Source organism: Parasteatoda tepidariorum, chromosome 11 (assembly GCF_982258835.1).
Source record: "Parasteatoda tepidariorum strain Cologne lab strain chromosome 11, Ptep-v5.0, whole genome shotgun sequence".
NCBI classification, from domain to species: Eukaryota; Metazoa; Arthropoda; class Arachnida; order Araneae; family Theridiidae; genus Parasteatoda; species Parasteatoda tepidariorum.
Window position 1 is genome coordinate 6,352,591 of NC_141765.1, and position 19,459 is coordinate 6,372,049.

Consider the following 19,459-nt stretch of genomic DNA (forward strand, 5'->3'; position numbering starts at 1 on the left):
AAATATTAATAAAAATGCGTAGTCAAAATTTTTAAGCATCTCTCACATCATTGCAAATTTCTCAACATCTTATATATCGTCTTAATCTTAAAAGTAATTTTTTAATCACCTGTCCGGAAGTGTTTCGCAGAATTATTTTACCAACTATTTAATTAAATAACATTTTTAAAAATCTTATTCTTTACCTTTATAAAGATACTAAAAACATAAAAAGCTATCGAATACGTAGCCAAAATTTTTAAGCGCCTTAAATTATCTCAGCATCTTAAATGTCGACCTAACATCCTAGTTGAGAAATTTAATTATCTGACCACGTGTGATTCACTTATTATTTCATTATATCTTTTACTCCTTCTTTATGATTCCATGCAGATTTTTTCCGGATAATATACTAAACTATTTTGTTTAATTTTTTACTTTAGCACGATTCCCAAGGTATTATTGTAGTATAATTTGTTATCAGGAAAAATGCCTTATTTTGTTAAGGAGGAAATACCAAAAGTTGAAATTTGTATAAAGATGCTGAAGCCGTGCCAATTTTAGAATCATCTGATTTTTAGAAAAAAAATGCAATAAAAAATACGCAATTTCCGAACTTATTTTGATTTTAAAAAAAACGTGGCAAGAAGGTTAACATACGTTTTACAGAGACTATGAAAACCAATTTTTCCTATATTTCGTCAAAAGAGGATAAGAATGATTTCGCCCCAAGGAACCTACTCAATAATCTCATATCCAGAATGAAATCTGTTTGATCGAAACACATTTCCTTGAAAATAAAAACGAGGAAAAAATAAACTTTTATTATTTTTCTAAGCTTATTCCATTTATTTAATAATATCGATACCTAGGATAAGGATATGCGATGGAAGCCCCGTTTACTATTATATTATAAATGCATTAAATCATGTAGCTTGAATAATTTGTTTTAAGCAAATTATTTCATAGTAATATTAAGCAAATAAGGGTGTAAAAATAAACTCGATCAAAATACTCCGAAAGTACACCCTAAAATTTACGTCGAATAGACTTTGGAATCGATACATAAAAAATACCTTTTCAAACAACTTCGAGTAGGACAGAAACGCTCACTTGTTTGAAATAGTTGTCCTTGTAACTATTTAATTTCGATTCCATTTTCACATTCGACTTATGAAATTTCAATTGTAAACTGAATTATTTTTTGTCCTTAAATTAAAATGTTAAGGGCTGCAGCAAAAAAAAAAAATTAATAAATAAAAATAAATTGCGCTGCAGTGATTTTTTTACAAAGTAGTAAATTATAATTTTTTCAATCTGAGAGCCTGTGCCTATAACTTATGTAAAACTTATTTTAATATCGTGTGAAACAATATAATATGTTGTGTAACTAAATAGATAATCCCAAGAAACTGAATCGAAAATATAAAAACTTCATTCATTTAAAAATTAATAGATGATAATAAAAATAGACTTGTTTTGAGCGTACAATAATAAAAGTCACGAGTTATTCAAGCTTGGCAAGATTTGAGAATGGGCGATTATTATTATTATATATATATATATATATATATATATATATATATATATATATATATATTTGCGGTTTAAGACAAATAAAAAAGAGAAAACTATAGAATACAGTGTCATTATCCATTCTAAACTATATTAATAATTAAAATTTCCATCATGAGAGTATTTTTATTGAATTTTTTTATCTTTCTACGGTTTGATTTCTATAATAGGTCTTTCAAAAAGTTTTTTTTTGCGTTCTAGCAAATATTTTTTAGCATATATTTACTTTAAAATTATTGTAATTGTGGTATGTCATTGCTCTCTGTTTTACATTACTATTTTCAACGTATTATTATGAAACATTTTAACATTTTACTGTCTAAAATGCAAAACTATTATTACGCATTTGAGGAATAGTTAAAAAAACTGTTCTTTGAGACATTATTTCAACAGTTAATTCAGTTTTTGAAAATTTCAGTTCGGTATAGCAGGCGTTATTTATATCAGTTATTAAAGTTATATCTACTTTTTATAACCTCTTTGATGCCATATTAAAACGATTGGTTTATTTATATGTTTCCGCAAAAGATAAGCAAGCTAATGAGGTGTACAATGATCATGAACACTCTTTTATTGAGTTATAAAACGTCGGAAATTTCGAAGACCAAAGGGAAAAGCTCGGTTTATATATTTTTCACATAAATAAAGGATAGATCATGCTCTTTTGCATTTATAGGATGTTTTAAGTGTGAAATCAGTTTTTCCTAAGAGTTATCATGCAGTGAAATTGGGTCATAGTGCGGAAAAACCTTTTTTTTCACCGCGAGTAAAATCGAATTTTCTTTGAATCTATTCTTATATGCAAAAAGAGTTCTTTTTCGTGATCTTAATTTAGTTAAATATAAATATCTATACTAAACATTATAAATATCAATATTTTACTTAATAAATATTTGTAACATTGCTGAGAATTTATAATTTTATCGAAAGATTTTAAATCTTGGGAAAGAACATAAATAGTTGTAATGTCATATTTTTGTAGACAAGTATCTTGAGTCTGAGTTATTAGTGAGTCATAGCCGATGGAAGAAAATATAGGAAATTTTATTTGATATTAACTCTTTGACCGAATTATTTTATTTTCATATTTTTCATCTATCGACTTATGAAAAATGCCGGTCACTTCAATGAATGATAAATAATTTTTCTCTTCATTCATCAGAGCCATTTATTTATTATTGTTATTATTACTAATAATAAAGAAATAGAAAAGCAAGGTAAATGAGGATAATTTTGCCCTAACTCCCAGCTAATTTAAAAGATCCTCTCTTTTCAAGAAAGCAAGATCATTTCGATTGAAAATTATGTTAACAAATAAGTTCTTTTTATTTTATAAATGTTTAAGATTTCTTAAAAAATTATAAACTATAATAACTATGTTAATTATTTAAAAATAATAATACAGAATTTTTAAATTAATTTTCTAAATAGTATATAATAATTTAAGTTAATCCTTTAAAAAATATTTTATGCGTTAACGGAACTCTAATATTAAAACACATTTCTTAGCACATTTATCCCATGAACTCTTAGTTAGAATCTAATATGCGTTCTAAATATCGAACAATATTTTTCGTTAACTTCTCTTATGTCTTTTTAAAATAGTTCCAAAAAAGCGAAAATATTCAGTTAATGTGTTTAAGTTGCAAATGATTAACATAAAACAATCGATCTCATTTCTTTTATTTTGCAGTAAATTTCATGAAAAGTAAGCACTTAATTGAAACTGCGTAGCACATATAATATTCTTTTTCTTTCTTCTTTTACTACATTTTTATAAAAATATAGTCATTCACAATTGTCTTCAACTTACTCATGTAATAGATTTATAGAATTTTATTGTTCAAAAATTTAGCTTTAATCTTACAAAAAGTTGTGCGTAGAATGAGGGAAAGAAACATGAAAATTTCCCCCGAAGGAAAAAGGTTTTGTAAAAAAAAAAGTTAAAAATAGCGTTTATGATTTCAATTTCTTGAACATAGAAAATGCATTAGTAATTATAAATTATATATTTATAAATGTGACATTTAAAATATTTATGTATCCGAAAGTATGAATAAATACTCTTGCGTAGTATTAAGTATATATATTTTTCCTCGGAAATGCAGATATTTATTTAAAATAATGTAAGAAATTTTTTTTTAAACTGCAGGAATTATAATCAAAATTTTAAAATTCCAATAACTATATTTATAACACGAATTTATAACATAACCTAAAAAAACTATTTATTTGAGTTTATGTAAAATATATTGCTTTAATATTTTATTTCAATTAAATTTAATTTACTTTAAAGAGCACTTTTCGATTCTGATTATTTCATATCTTTTATATACAATTGAAAATATTCGTTAAATTATATTTGCAATAAAGAAATTAATTTGTTCAAAATATAACTCACAACTAGAACGAAAAAATTTGTACAAAAAAATAGCAACAGTGAAACTGACTAAAAAAGAAGTAAGAAAACGGCGGACAAACAAAAAAGTACTCGAACTTGAAAGAGATGTTTGAAGGTAGGTGGGAAATGTAAAGAAACTTTTCTCCCCTTGACTTAAAAAGGCGAGACCTCTCGTAAACACTAAAACAATAAAACACATCCCGCTGTAACTTGCTCTCTCTCTTAACTAAGGAAGAGATTTTTCCCCCTATTCTTACGATGAAAGTGTCACATGCCCACCACAGGACCCCAAGATCAGATGTGACAACTGCTGTCACAGCCCCCCGGAAAAGGTTAATCCTATAGAGCATTTGTGGTCCTACTTGGAAAACCAAATTCATGCTGCCACGCTACCCCCTCACAATGTGAGGGAATTGCAGACCAGTTGGCGAGCGTTTGGTACCAGATACCTCAGACTACCTATCAGCACTTTGTGGAATCAATGCCACGGCGGGTGCTAGCAGTTTTGAGGGCAAAAGATGGTCCTACGTGTTATTAGCAGGGTGGTTATAATGTGGTCTCAGGTGTATATTTCACTCATTTCCTAGGCATTCTATAGAATGCCAAATGAGAAACCGGCAAAGTATAAAATGCATCTCCGATTCGTCAAAATGCCATTCAAAAACGACAATTAGGTTATTTTCTTATTTTTTATATGAAAATTTTGTTGCCCTTAAAAAGACAGGCATGAATTATGTTTTGCACAACTTTTTATTTTCTTCACACATTTTGAATAAATGTTTTTTTAATGGAACTCTCAGTTTTTTCTTTTCAGAATAACATTTTTATTTTTGAGAAATGCATGTTACTGTGAATGACCGAAATCTGGAGAATGTCGATTTTCACCGGTGAATGTCAACAATCACATAGTCGCTTTGGTGATTGTCTGTAATATTTTTTACATCCGATTTGATATTAATTTATTCGCTGATATAATAACATTTATTCAATTTAATACTAACTGACGATAGATTAGAAGAAACATCAATGAAGGGTATACCGGGCAAATGTATACCAGGCAGTGGCACTTGACCTTGAAAAAACATCAGTGTAGGATATACCGGGCAAATGTATACCGGGCTGTGGCACTTAACAAGACCTAGTATATATTTCGGACATTTAAAAAAAGATCTAGTCATACTAGGTCTAGTTAATTGCCACTGCCCGGTATGCATTTGCCCGGCATACATTTGCCTGGTATACCAGACACTGATGTTTTTTTAAGGTCAAGTGTCACTGCCTGGTATACATTTGCCCGGTATACCAGACACTGATGCTTTTTTAAGGTCAAGTGCCACTGCCCGGTATGCCCTACACTGAAGATTTTTAAGGTCAAGTGCCACTGCCCGGTATACATTTGCCCGGTATATCCTGCACCGATGTTTTTTTGAGGTTCAGTGCCATTGCCCGATAAATATTAGCCTGATACTCCTAACACTGATGTTTCTTCCAATCTATCGTCAGTAAGTATTAAAATATCGAATAAATGTAATTATATCCACGAATAAATTAATATCAAATCGGATGCAATAAATATATCGGACATTCACCAAAGCGAATATGTGATTGTCAACATTCACCGGTGAAAGTCAACAACCGCCGATTTCGGTCATTCACAGGAACATGCGCATCATTAATAAAACATAATGACCTCATCAGTATGTTTTTTTTTTCATATTTTGCCTAAATAACATTTTTTATACATAGAATGCCTAGAGAAAGTATGTAATACCTCTCATATTTCATACTTTGCCTAAAAACATCCGGCATTGTATAGAATGCCTAGGCCTTGGCGAACAAGGCCTAGGCATTCTATTCAATACCGGCGTTTCATACTTTGCCGGTAACATATATGAGAAAACAAAAATAATCATAGTAGCAGTATTTGGTGGTAAATGTAGCTGTAATCGTATTTGAAGAATATGCTGTGCGACATTTTATGGTGAATTTGAGAATGTAAGTTTCAGAATGTATCGAAAGATAAGGATGGTATTTGCTAATCATCTTTATCCAAAGAAAGCCTTGTAACCTAAATATCTAGCAGAATGAAGTGATTTTTTAAACTATGAATCTTACAATAAGCAACATATTATTTCAATATCTTATTCTTAAACATAACATATTTCAATGTTTTTAAAATACCACTAAACATTCAGAAATTCCTTGAGTTATAGAAAAAAGAAATATCGTAAATTATAGAAAACCTAGTGAATGCGCATTAGAATTACTATACAATATACATTTTAATTTTCAAGCACTTTATTTTCTTCTAACTTTCTTGCCTAGAAGACTCGATTAAAGCTGTAAAAATAATTATCCCTAAAATTTTGTATATAGCCATAATAAGTTACGTTAATTTGATTTTAGTATGAAATCCTTGAATAAGTATAACAAAAACAACATAATCAAAATAATATCAGATAAAAAGTTCATGTATTTAAATTCTAAAAACTTAGAAAATCATAAATAATTTATAAATCGATTCAAATTTTCTTTTCAAAGGAGATTAAAATAAGAAAAAAATTCGCTTTTCGGACAGAAATTAGCTTAAAAATTGTCTATATCTTAGAAACTTTGAGATATTTTCGATTAACTTTCTATTAACTTTGAGATATTTCTATTAAACCTCTCCGAGCAATCACAGAGCATTATTTAATTTTTTTTTACAGTCAGAGCTTGGTTGCTTAGCAACCTAGTGAAATTAAGTCTTCTTCTTTTGAATTAGTCAATGGCTTACCTTAAAATATTAATTTGCGCTGGCGACTTTTTTTGGCGGTTTTCTGGACTATCGCCAACTATATTAACCTATATTGTGACCCAATTTAAGCCCCAATTTTTTCAAAATTTCGTCTGCCCCCCCCCCCCTAATTCAAGTGTCTGAATTCCAAATTTATAAAAAAAATACATGTTTATTCAGAGAAAGTACGTTTTTGTGTCTGATTTCGTAACTTAATTACTACTTAGCACTAATTAATTAGCATATTTGAGGTCACCATATCCCAATGGTCCTCATCCTATTGCCAGGGAATATTTGATTTTTCCCCTCATTCTCGGGAAAACGATTTACGCAATGACGTCAAAAACAAAATTGGTTTATGCGCATGTGCCCCTTCTGAAAAATCTAACAATGCTGCTGATATGAATTGAAATATGCCGGTGGTTGATGAAATTACAGTGCAATTTTTATGAAACCCAACAAAAAAGTATTATCAGCTAATTTCGTTAGTCGAAGTATCATCACATTATTTTAATAAAGAGTGTGATGTCTAGGTAAGTTTTATTTTCTTAAGAGTACCGATAGTTTCTTTTATCGCTCCCCCAACTATGAAGTTATAACTCTTCTATTTTTGTATGTTTTTCTTTTAAAAACCTAACCCAGATACGTATTCTTCTTTGAAACATGTTATTTATTATGTGCTGAAAGAATTTAAGTTCAATATGTAAATAAAAAGATATGATAATGAATGGTGAATTATTAAACATTATAAAATATGTATTTTCCTAGAAGTTATAATTTTGGTTCCAAAACGAACATTATATTGTTTTATAAAATTTTTTATTTATATTATTTTATAAAGTTTTATTGAATTTGAATTATGTTTTTAAGTATCCTTCCATTAACAGTCATACGCATAATTCATGTCATTGTGCAGCTCTAGTGCGACGTAAATAAAGTACCTATTTTTGTAATTTCTTGACAAAATATTGAATGTGACTTTCCAATTTTTTTTCTATTCTGTTAATGATATAAATAATTTAATCTTTTTAATAACTTTTATTAATAAATATCTTAATTGAAAAAAAAATTACAGGGGAAGTTTGTAAATAAACAAAACATTTATAATGATGTAACATCTTATAACATGCACATCTTAATTTTAAAACACCCTTCATTTTTACAATGAATAGGAATTGATAATTTTAAATTTGTTTCAAAGGATAATTGTTGAAAAAAAACAAAGAATCTCCAGAACATAGATTATTTACTTTATTACTTTCTTTTGTTGGTACAAAATATTTCGCATTTAAGATATAATGTAATAATGATTAAATAATTAGTTACATGTATTTTAGTTTTTAAAATATCATTATTAACACTAGGTTTTAAATCAATCCATTTCAATGGCATACAGAGCTGCAGAGATAACAGGGACAGATTTCATGAACGAAATCATTTTAATTCTAATTCCTGAAAGAATTATGGTACTTTTATATTTCAAGTGAGTGCAGTAAATGAGTAACCAAATTACTTATGGTACTTCATTACAGATAATAGGTACACAATATAGAGATATTGTGGTATTAGTATTTTTCTGACTCCAAAGATTGATAAGTAATATTCTTTTCTTGAAAAATATTATTTCTAACAAAATATTATTTAATTTGTTTAAAAATCATAATTTATCTTAAATTGTTTTCTTACAGCTAGTAACTATTTAATGAAAGATAAAATTTCTTAATTAAAGTAATATTGGTATTCTTGTAAATAATTTAAAGTTTGAATAAATAATAAGTCAATCAGATACCCCTATGATCGGATCAGTATGGTCATGTCGTATCTGATTCATTCAAATTATTAAATTTAAAAAAAATTTTTTATTGGTTTATATTTTACTTTTGTGCCTTCAATGTCAACATTCACTTTTCTTCTTTTTTTAATTTTCAGCTACATTTTTGAAGACAGCTCTCTACTACGACAATGATTAAGGCTAGTGATGATCATCAAGCAGAGTTTAAACTGATTTTCCGAGTAACCTCTCGAGACCAACGGCTTATTATTAAGACATCTGAGTCTTTTACGTGTTTTAATTTTTAAAAAAAAGAGCAGCAATAATAAAATTTAGTTTATTGTACTTAGGGACTTTAGACTGAAATTTTCATTTTTTATGTTTTGAAATTTCTGTTACCTGTATATTTTTAAAACAATCGATTGATTGATATATATATAAGAAATTTGTATTCAGGAAAATGCCCTTGATAAATTAAATTTTTGTGTAAAATAATTTCCATACAATATGCATTAAAATTTTGTGCAATGTTATATTTAATCATAACTTCTAAATAATAAAAAACTTTCATTGATGTCTTTGACAATTTAGTGTTAAAATAATAGTCATATATAGTAGAGTAAACTTTAATTAATTTCTTTGACTGTCAAAGTCATTGAACACACAGCACTATTTTTAAAACTACTCTATTTTAATAATGCTCATTTGAAATTGCTATAAAAGTTTTGTAAACATTAGACAAACAGTAAAAACATTGTATTCTGATTTAACAACACTTGTTGAATTGAGTTGCATCCAGCAACGAGGCTGTTGCGTGGGGTTTTCATTCTGACCTCCATTGAGACTCGCCTAATACATTGCAAGTTCAAGTGAATCTGTTTGATTGTATTCAGTTTTATTTAATAATAAAAAAAAATCCGATTTTATTCATGATGATTTTAATTTGAATTATTTTTTTAAAAGCCTTGAAATCTCCATATTTTATATAGCAACATTTTTTCCTCTGGTACATAAGTTTTTTAAAAACTAATAAGGTGGATTTTGTTTTGACATACTTCTTTGATGCATCCAAATTCACTTAATATGATTTTAACAGTATATAGCAAAATGTTTGCCTCATTACTTTATCTTGTATAATTTTTTTAAAATTTCCACTTAATATTTCTACTATGGCTAGAATTCTGCTTACTAAAAGGCATATAATATATGTATATTTTTAGTCAAGGAGGAAGAATGTTTCAGCGATAATGAATTTTTTAAAATTATATTTGACAGATTAAGTTTACTACGAAAAATTAAACCTAACTGATATTAATGTTTTAGTTTATTTTAATGCTATCTTAACATTGTAAGGAAGCACATTGACATGTCCTTCTATATGTTTTGTTTCAATTTTCCTAGCCCAACTATCCAAATTGTCAAGCTTTAACTATATTGAAATTAAGTCTAGATATTAAATGCGCACAAGTTTAACATTGTACATCAAATATTTCACTATATTTAATTATATAATAATCTTATTTATGGATATTGAGGAGATTTATAACAATTGTTAGCGGTCCCGAAGAAAAATTGGTGTATCTCATCTGAGTATGGCTCGATGAAAAATATTAAGAAATGTTCGATATCTAGTGGAAAAAATCGATGAAATGTAAGGTGATTGTTTAAGTTTATGAACAAACTTTTTTTATTCTGCTTTACTGAATCGTAACTTCAGTTTCCCATAGTTTCTTTTTTAAAAATCGTAGACATACCAGAATTTTACTAAGGCTTCTTGAATTAATCTAAATCGATTGTTCACATTTTCGTTAATTGATGTAGCTCTTTCGGTTAATTTTCCAAAATGAATATATGTGAATCGTATCATTCATTTGGGTAAAATAATCCTTAGAAACAAGCTATACAGTATTACGGGAGTATTAGCATACAAATAGGAAAAAACAGTACATATTTCAAGCGCTGAAAAATAGTCGTCTGTTTTCAAGACATGAAGGAGAAGAAACAAAAGTGATTTGAAGTATAAAATGCGAAGACTTATATTTTAAACCACTTTTGTTTCTTATTCATGTCAGGCCAGAGTAGAAAATGCAAGCTTTAAATATGTCAATGTTTTTGAATACATGTTGCATATTTAAAATTATATAAAGTGATTCTCTAAAAAAAATTATAGTATGTTAATACTTAGTAAAAACTACTAAGTAATAATTTATTTAATTAAAATCTGAAAATATTTTGAACTAAATATTGAAGTCTTAGACTATATTAAACTTTTAAAATTTCATAGGTAACTGTCCATAATAAATAAAATAAATAATGTTCTTGATAAATAACCATTGCAACATATGATTTTGAAATGTTATTACTCGAAAATTTTTTCATCAAATCTTATTCAAATTTTTATTTTATTTTGTAAGAAATATCAATAAAACTTAAAAAAAGTTATGTATCACAATTTTTATTTTTCGAGAGCTTATTGATAGATTCCATTGACATTTAGACAATTAATCCTTAATATGATGTAAAAATATACATTTTGTTTTCACTGAATAACCCTTGGATATGCTACTTATGATCAACAGTGTTCTTGATTTGTTTAAATAGTTTAAAAATTGGGATTTAAGTAAAATTATCACTGAACTTTAGATCGCACTCCAGACATAAATATTAGAACAGTATTTTCATTCATATTTCCAAGGGTACCCTTTGCTTCATAGTTTTTATTTACACATTATCAAGTTTTTGTAAATCATCACTAGGAAACAAAATTCTAGAAGCTAAATACTAAAAAAATAATCTTCAAGCATATAATAACGGAAATATTACGCTTGTTCATAAATATTTAAAATTAAAACATACAAATTTGAATAATGACACTGAAATATAAATTACGAAATAGGAAAAATTTTCAAGTATTAATAACTTTTATTTTTGTTTACAATTTTATTTTCTTTGACATAGTAAATTTTTCATCTTTTCTGTTTAAAGTTGCGAGACAGTATGGATTTTAATAGCTAAATTCTAATTAAAGTCTTAAACATCTAAGCAGGAAACACCACACTTCATCATTTACAGGGGATACATCTTTTGAGAAATCTCAGATATTACAAAACTTTTTCCAAGAACCTGAAACAAAAATCAAACACAAACTTAAATTACAGTACATTTTAAAAATAATCATTATAAAAACATAAAAGCAACTGAATTTTAATTAATTTTCTTTTACTAATTATGTATTAAATAAAACTACAGTAAAAAAGTTGGAGTTGTGGCAATCATTCGTCAGGGAGAAACAGGGTTTGCTAAATCTAAGTTTTCTTCTATAATAAAAAATATATAAAATTAACAAAAGTGTCGAAAAAAGAAAAAAAAACAATTTTCCTCAGGTGTAAATAGAGTTCAGAAATATTCTAAATGTATACTTGTATACACAAAGAAATTAATAAAAGAAATTATTGCGAGAATATTTTACACTTTTGTCTTATTAAGACAAAAGTTCATTATAAAATAACTGAAATGATTCTTTGGAAAATGTAAAGCCAGTTTTAAATAATAAATAAAGGGAATTCCTAAAAGCATCGTCAAATCATATATCGTTGGAATGTAAAAGCACATATTAAACATTCACAGATCGTTTATATTAATCTTTGATAATAATAAATGATTGTTGATTAATAAATTAAATCGTTGCAATATCTTTTTATCAAAAAACTTATCACTTTATATCTTAATTATACTTTAATCTTTATAGTTTTTGCATGAAAAGGGATTAAAAAATTTTATTGCTTGTTTCCTAACATTGTAAGTACATAATTTTAGGATTTTTAAATGGGTATACATAAATGTTTATTAAATTTAATCAAGAAATTGAAAGTAGACAATGAAATTATTTCAATAATGAACAAACAATATGCATGCACATTTCATTAATACATTTTATTCGTTCATATGCGTTCATGATACCTATCATTTAATTCAAAGTGCTTTTTGCAACTAATAATATTTTTATAAAATGTAATATTAACCACAAAATTATCTTCCATCGTCACTCCAGAATCATTTTCATATTCAATTAATTTATAATTTTTTTTACAAAATTCAGATTTTTACATAATATACTATTACAGGAACATGTATAGCCTCTGATTTATATTTATTAAGGAATATAAACTTATCTTTAAAAAAAAAGATCAGAAATTTAATCTTAACAGATAAAATTTCTTAATTCAACAGATATTAAACTGTTCGAGGAATGCCTGATGGAAATATCAGAGGTATAAATAATGAAATGTCAGATATCTGAAAATAATTATTTATCCCCTTAGGAAAATTTGCCATAGAGAAGCCTATGGTAATCTATGGCAACCTATGGCTACCATAGAAATTTGTATGGCAAGATACCCTACGCCTATGGTTACCATAGAGATTTGTATGGCACAACACCATAAGCCTATGGCTACCATAGAGATTTGTATGGCACAACCCCATAAGCCTATGGCTACCATAGAAATTTATATGGCAAGATACCATACGCCTATGGTTACCATAGAGATTTGTATGGCAAAACCCCAAAAGCCTATGGCTACCATAAATATTTGTATGGCAGTATACCATAGACTAATGGTAACCATAAGGATCTGTATGGCACGTCACCATTGGCCTATGGCAACCACAGAAATTTGTATGGCAGTATACCATAGAGAAAAGTTGATCTAGATCTCCACCAACGAAACAACAACTTCTATGGAGTCCTCAAAAACATCTTCTAAAAGAAATAAATATCCATTATTTCACCCCGAAGTTAATTAAATTCAACATGTAAACCCACAAGGCATTCCTGGTGAGTCTTTTCCGGCCTCCGGGTGGCCAATTTTTCCATTTTTGAGTGTTTAAAATCAGATGTTCCATTGATTTAGGCTTAGAGTATCAGACCGCCATATTAACGTGTCATCCACTACAAGTGGAATCTTTCGCAAACTTTGGCTACTTATTTTAATATTTTTTCGATCTCATTCTTGGTCAAAAACAATTTATTGCAAACGCCTATGCGATTATCTATCTGAATTTATTAAGTTTTTTAATTTCCGGCTGTCTGGTACTTTTATCAGTGTTTACATTCTCATTAGTTTTTTATTTTAATTCCACTTAGGTTCTTGCAATGCTTTTTTACATTATCTTACATATGTTAGGGCTTTATATTTATTTTTTGTGTTTAATTTTTGCTTGCCATTAAATTGTTTTTTATCATGTCTCTGTGTTTTACTATTTTACAACTAATATTTCTTAAGTATCCACATATATTTGTACAATGTTCTGTTACATGTTTATACATAGTTTAGGGTCATCACTTAACTAGATTTGCTGGATTACTGGTTGACAATTGTTTTGCTTCAATATCATCAACTGAACAGTCCCTGGCCATATCATCTGCTGCTATAACCAAAAATGCTTCTAACAATTTAATCTTTCCTTAAGTTTACAACTTTTTCGTCATAGTGATTCCCTATACCCAATTAATTTTTATTTACTATCCCTGACCAAGTGTAAATTTGTCAATAACAATTATTAATTTCAAGAATTTTAATCATGTCTTAAACATGTTTCGTATTTACCAATGTTTCTATATTGTGTTCTCTTTTCTAAATGTACTTAACACAACTCAACATAAATTTTCTGAGTTTTTTTATCCCTCACTAGTAGGGGATCAACTAATTTAGCCTGTTTTCTATTCTTAGCTTTTCATAGTCTAATACCATCTTTTTTATGGATAAAATTTTGTTCACATGCCTGGTTGCAATACTGGTTGCACCGTTACATATTCAGCTTTTGTCCCGTTTGATCTATTTTAAACTAATTTCGCTTCGACCACCGGCACCACTCTTTATGTTTTGAGTTTTAATAGTATTTTATTGTTTTAGTAGTCTGTTTAATTTTTAGTTTAGTATCACATATCAAAATTTAAAGAATTTTCATACTCGCTCCGACCATCGGACCGTTGTTTTGCTTCGCGTTCCTTTAGGTTCCTCTAATATCTGAGGCTTATCTAACTAATTATGATACCAATCAATCAAATTAACGTTTTTTATACTCGCTCCGACCTCCGGACCCACTTTCTATTTTCTTGTTTTTACAGCTTTAACAAATATTAGTTGCCTGTACTCAATATATTTTGTTCCTAATCAACATAACCAATATTTTCCCCACTCGCTCCGTCCACCGGACCCATTTTCTAGCGGTTAGTACTAACTGTTTGAAATTTATTTGAATAAGAACCGCATACAAAAAGGATTCTGCAAGTAAAACAGGAGAAGTTTATCAAAGAAATTTTAAAAAAAGCTTTCTGGATATATATTTATTCTACAATTATTAAGTTTTGCATTTTTAATATACATTGCGAAAGATTCTTGTAAGTAATTATTTTTTGACGTATGGTAAAATATCAACGAGAAATGTTGCCATAGCTGTATGGCAAAGATATACCATAACCTATGGAAAAATATTTCTTCATAAACTGTAGCACATCTTAGTTTTATGGCAAAAATTTGCCATATAAAAAAATGCCATAGGATATTCCTATGGGGCTTTGCCTATGGCAAAATATTGCCATACACTTTTGCCATACACTTATGGCAAAACTTTGCCATACAAAAAAATGCCATAGGATAGTCCTATGGGGTTTTGCCTATGGCAAAAATTTTGCCATTCAAAAAAATGCCATAGAATATTCCTATGGGGTTTTGCCTATGGCAAAAATTTGCCATACATGTATGGCAAAATTCTGCCATACGTATATGGCAAAATTTTTGCCATAGGCAAAACCCCATAGGACTATCCTATGGCATTTTTTTGTATGGCAAACCTATGGCAAATTTTCCTAAGGGTCGCCAAGACCATGCAGCTAAGTTCACCAACAAATAGATAAAGAAAGGCATATTTTCTTTAAATGGTTGATATAAGCTACACTAATACACTTAGGTGAATAAAATAAATATCTTGGTCATAGTGATAACAATACATCCAGTAATACTGAAATCATTATCAATATCACAATAATTAAAAAATGATTATAAACAATGATAACTATTAAATACAATATTAGTAAGAGGTGATAAATATTATTTGGTACCAAAGATGTTAAAATAACATAAATTAGTAAGGTAGAAATATATTATTAAAAATTGTATTATATATCATAAAAATTTTACTTTAAAGAATTTATTAGGAGTGTTAATTTAAACTAAATGAAAAACTCGTAGTAAATAAAATATCTTAATGACATATTTTTAATAATAAATTCTTTTATTTTATAACTTTATTTTATATTCTTTTATTTTATAAGCTCTGGGATTAGCAATAATTACTTTAAGTATGAATAAAAAAAACTTATAATTTAATTACCTCTTATGACTAAAACCAACCATCGCTTCTTCATCTGCATCTGAAAGGTAAAAAAAAAAAAAAAATTAATGCTTATTATTACATACTAATTAATAATGTTGCTCTTTTAAATAAATATATTTCGTTATAATATACATTCTATTCTGATATATTAACAATAAAACAGTCTTCTGTTTAGATATCATAGTTCTGAACCAAAACAACTGGTTTTATAGCTGCTGAACTAATGTGTTTTTTATACGAAACTCTCATACATATCAGAAGTAATGATGAGAATAAAATGTATAAAAGCAATTTAAACTTTTCATGTAGCCTACACTAGTGCCATATCTACAGTAATTTCTCTTCCTGTTAGTAGTTGATAATTATCTCTTTTCTGAAGCATAATATAAACTTAACAATTTACACATGGATGTGAATAGCAAAATTAAGTTGTCGAAAAAAAACAATTTACATATTGCAATTTAAAACTTAACGCTTTGGGGACATAAAAGAAAAACGTCACAGCACAGCATTATTCAAACCTTTTAATAGTGTATTATTGCAAGACACGAGTAACATTTATAATAAGGAATAAAATTCAATACTCTTTAAATGTTTAAAGATTTTATCAGTTGCAATCACAAACAGAAGTTTAAAGAAAATGATAAATTACTTACTTCATAGCATTATTAATCCACGCCGTTTCGCGCTCTCAGCTTCAAATGAAAATAAACAAAACGGTTGAAAAGCCTTGCAGACGCAGGACAGTACAAGGCATGTTGCGCACGCACAAATAAATTTTGACGTCATTGCTTAGAATAGCGTTTTCCCGAGAATGAGGGGAAAAATCAAATATTCCCTGGCAATAGGATGAGGACCATTGGGATATGGAATCGTGCCCCCCGGAACCATTAAGATTGACACTTAGTTCGTGAAAATCCGATCATTAGAACGAAAGTTATTCAGGGTGATATCTTTTTTTTTCTGCGGACTGTACATACACTTATATTGTGAGTATAAAATATATGTATGTATGTATATACAGGGTAACAAAAAAGTATAGGGATCACTTTTGTGGTTATCTACCACTAAAGTTTTAAAACCTTTTTACATATATAGAATACTGATCTAAAGCTCTGCTATTAGACTTTCAATTGCAATGCTATTTCATAAAATCACAAAAATACCTTTGAAGAAATTTGACAAAAAGCTAATTGGTCAAGTAAAAGCATTTTTAGAACTTCGATGGAGCCACAGGATTATACAAACCCATTTTAAAAATAAAAGTATTGCGATTTCACTCAGCCATATCAGTCGCATCAAGAATTCAAGACTCGGATTGATGCAAAATAATGCAAAACCAAAAAGAAGTGGTCGGCCAAGCAAATTGAAGAAATCAGATTTGCAGAAGCTTGATAAGATGGCATCAAAACCGGATCCACCAACACAGGCAAGCATGGCTAAAGCTCTTAACGTGAGTCAGCAAGTTGTAAGCTATCAATTAAAACAAAAGTTGAAGAAAAAAATGCCATAAAAAACCTAAATGTCATCATTTAAAAGAGAGATCGGTGCAGATTAGGAGGCAACGTTCATGGCCCCTCTACAAGCTTCTCCGTAAGGACAGATGGCGAAAGTTCATCACAACTGATGAAGCTTGGATCTATCTATCAGATACCAATGATAAATCTAAAGTTAAATATCTTAGCCGTGGGCAGAACTGGCAAGACTTGACAACATCAACCACGGTGCCTCATCCCAAAGGCGTAATGGTTTGGATCGGCTTATCCACCCATGGTGTGACCAAACCTCGGTTTGTGAAACCTGGAGCCAAAATAAATTCTGAGTATAACATACAGAAGATATTAAAACCCTTTCTTAATTATGATTACTGCAGATTGTACCCTAATGGTGATGCTGTGTTCCATCAGGACTCTGCCCCATCGCATGCATCTAAGGTCATCCAGAAATTCCTAACAGATCAGCAAGTGCAATTCCTGAGACCAGAAAAATGGATTCCAAACAGTCCTGATGCTTCACCATGAGACTATTTCCTATGGGGACATCTGAAAAACAAACTGAATAAGCGAAGAATTTCTACATTGAGAAGCCTTCAAACAGCTATTAGAGAAGAGGTGAAGAAAATCCCCCAGGAAATATATTTGCGGGCTTTAAAATCATGATCGAAGCGTTGTAGACAAATCTATTATGCCGGAGGTCGACATATTGAGAAGCATAGCTGAATTTATGTAATAAATTTTGGAAATAAAAACATTCAAAAATGATCCCTATATTTTTTTGTTACCCTGTACCTAATAATTACGTATGTATGTGCAAACAATGTAGACATGTACATTTATACACAATGAATAATATATGCATTTTATGCAAATATTTGCGTATGTAAATGTATATCTATGTTCATGTACTCATGTATATACAAGTGCTTGTTGTTTGTACAAACATACATACATTGTCTGTACGATGTACGTCCCATGCATGCATGTGCAATTTATTTATGAACAGTATAATATACACAGTCCAGTCACATTAATGTGACCACTCCCTATCTTCGACGTCAACTTGAAATAACCAATCACAGAAGGCAGGTGGCAGCATATTACAGTAGAGTGCATGTAAATGATGTCCTAGGGCATCGGAAAGCATTTCAAGCGTTGGCGTAATGCAAAAACGTAGCGATTTATCCGACGTCCAAAAGGGTATGATTATTGGCTTTCGGGCCAAGTGTGGAAGCATTTCGGAAACGGCCAATTTTGTGAACTGTTTTCGTACCATCGTGTTGAAAGTATACCGTGCATGGTAAAATGGCACTATCCAAAATCAGCGGCGTGCCACATGCGGTGCACCACGGGCTATAGATGGCAGAGGCGAAGGAAAGCTATGGAGACGCTTTCGGGTGAATAGACGTGCAACTGTTGAGCAACTGACCGCCCAGATGAACCAAGGGGCTACCAAGTGTGTATCCTCAACAACGGTTCAGCGAATGTTGCTGCGCATGGGCCTCCGTAGCAGAAGTCTGGTTAATGCATCTATGCTGACTGCTGTTCATCGGCGACGAAGGCTGGAATTGGCATGCCAGTACCGCAACTGGACGTCCACAGAGTGGCGACAGGTGGCTTTATTCGATGAATCACTTTTTAAGCTCCATCGGACGGATAAACGCTGGCGTACACAGCATGAAACGTCTGAAAGCAAACACCCTGCAACAATTGCCGAAAGGATCCAGGCTGGAGGAGGGAGCATTATGGTTTGGGGAATGTTTTACTGGCATTCACTGGGTGCACTCATCATTGTGGAAGGAGCGATGGATCAGCACTAGTGCGCATCTGCCCTTGCGGACCATGTTCATCCCTTCATGCGAATGATTTTTCCTTAGAATGATGGCATCTACCAGCGGGATAATGCGAGGTGTCATACAGCTCACAATGTATGTGCGTGGTACGAAGAGCACAAGGATGAGTTTACCGTACTTCCCTGGCCAGCAAACTCTCCGGATTTAAACCTAATCGAGAATCTGTGGGACCACCTCTATTGGGTTGCTCGCGCCACATATCCTCAACAG

General features: G+C 29.8%; 1 protein-coding gene and 1 long non-coding RNA gene across 5 annotated transcripts in view; one reads left to right on the top strand and one right to left on the bottom strand.

The window, feature by feature from the left end:
- LOC122270917 (glutamate receptor 1) overlaps nucleotides 1-19,459 on the top strand; it is a 573,804-nt gene that overhangs the window by 446,107 nt on the left and 108,238 nt on the right. The gene's annotated exons all lie outside the window — the stretch shown is intronic.
- LOC147801207 (uncharacterized) lies at nucleotides 11,405-16,668 on the bottom strand. Its single transcript, XR_015430241.1, has 3 exons — nucleotides 16,557-16,668; nucleotides 15,898-15,937; nucleotides 11,405-11,625 (listed from the first exon to the last, which is right to left on the bottom strand). It is a non-coding gene; the product is annotated as an uncharacterized LOC147801207 (long non-coding RNA).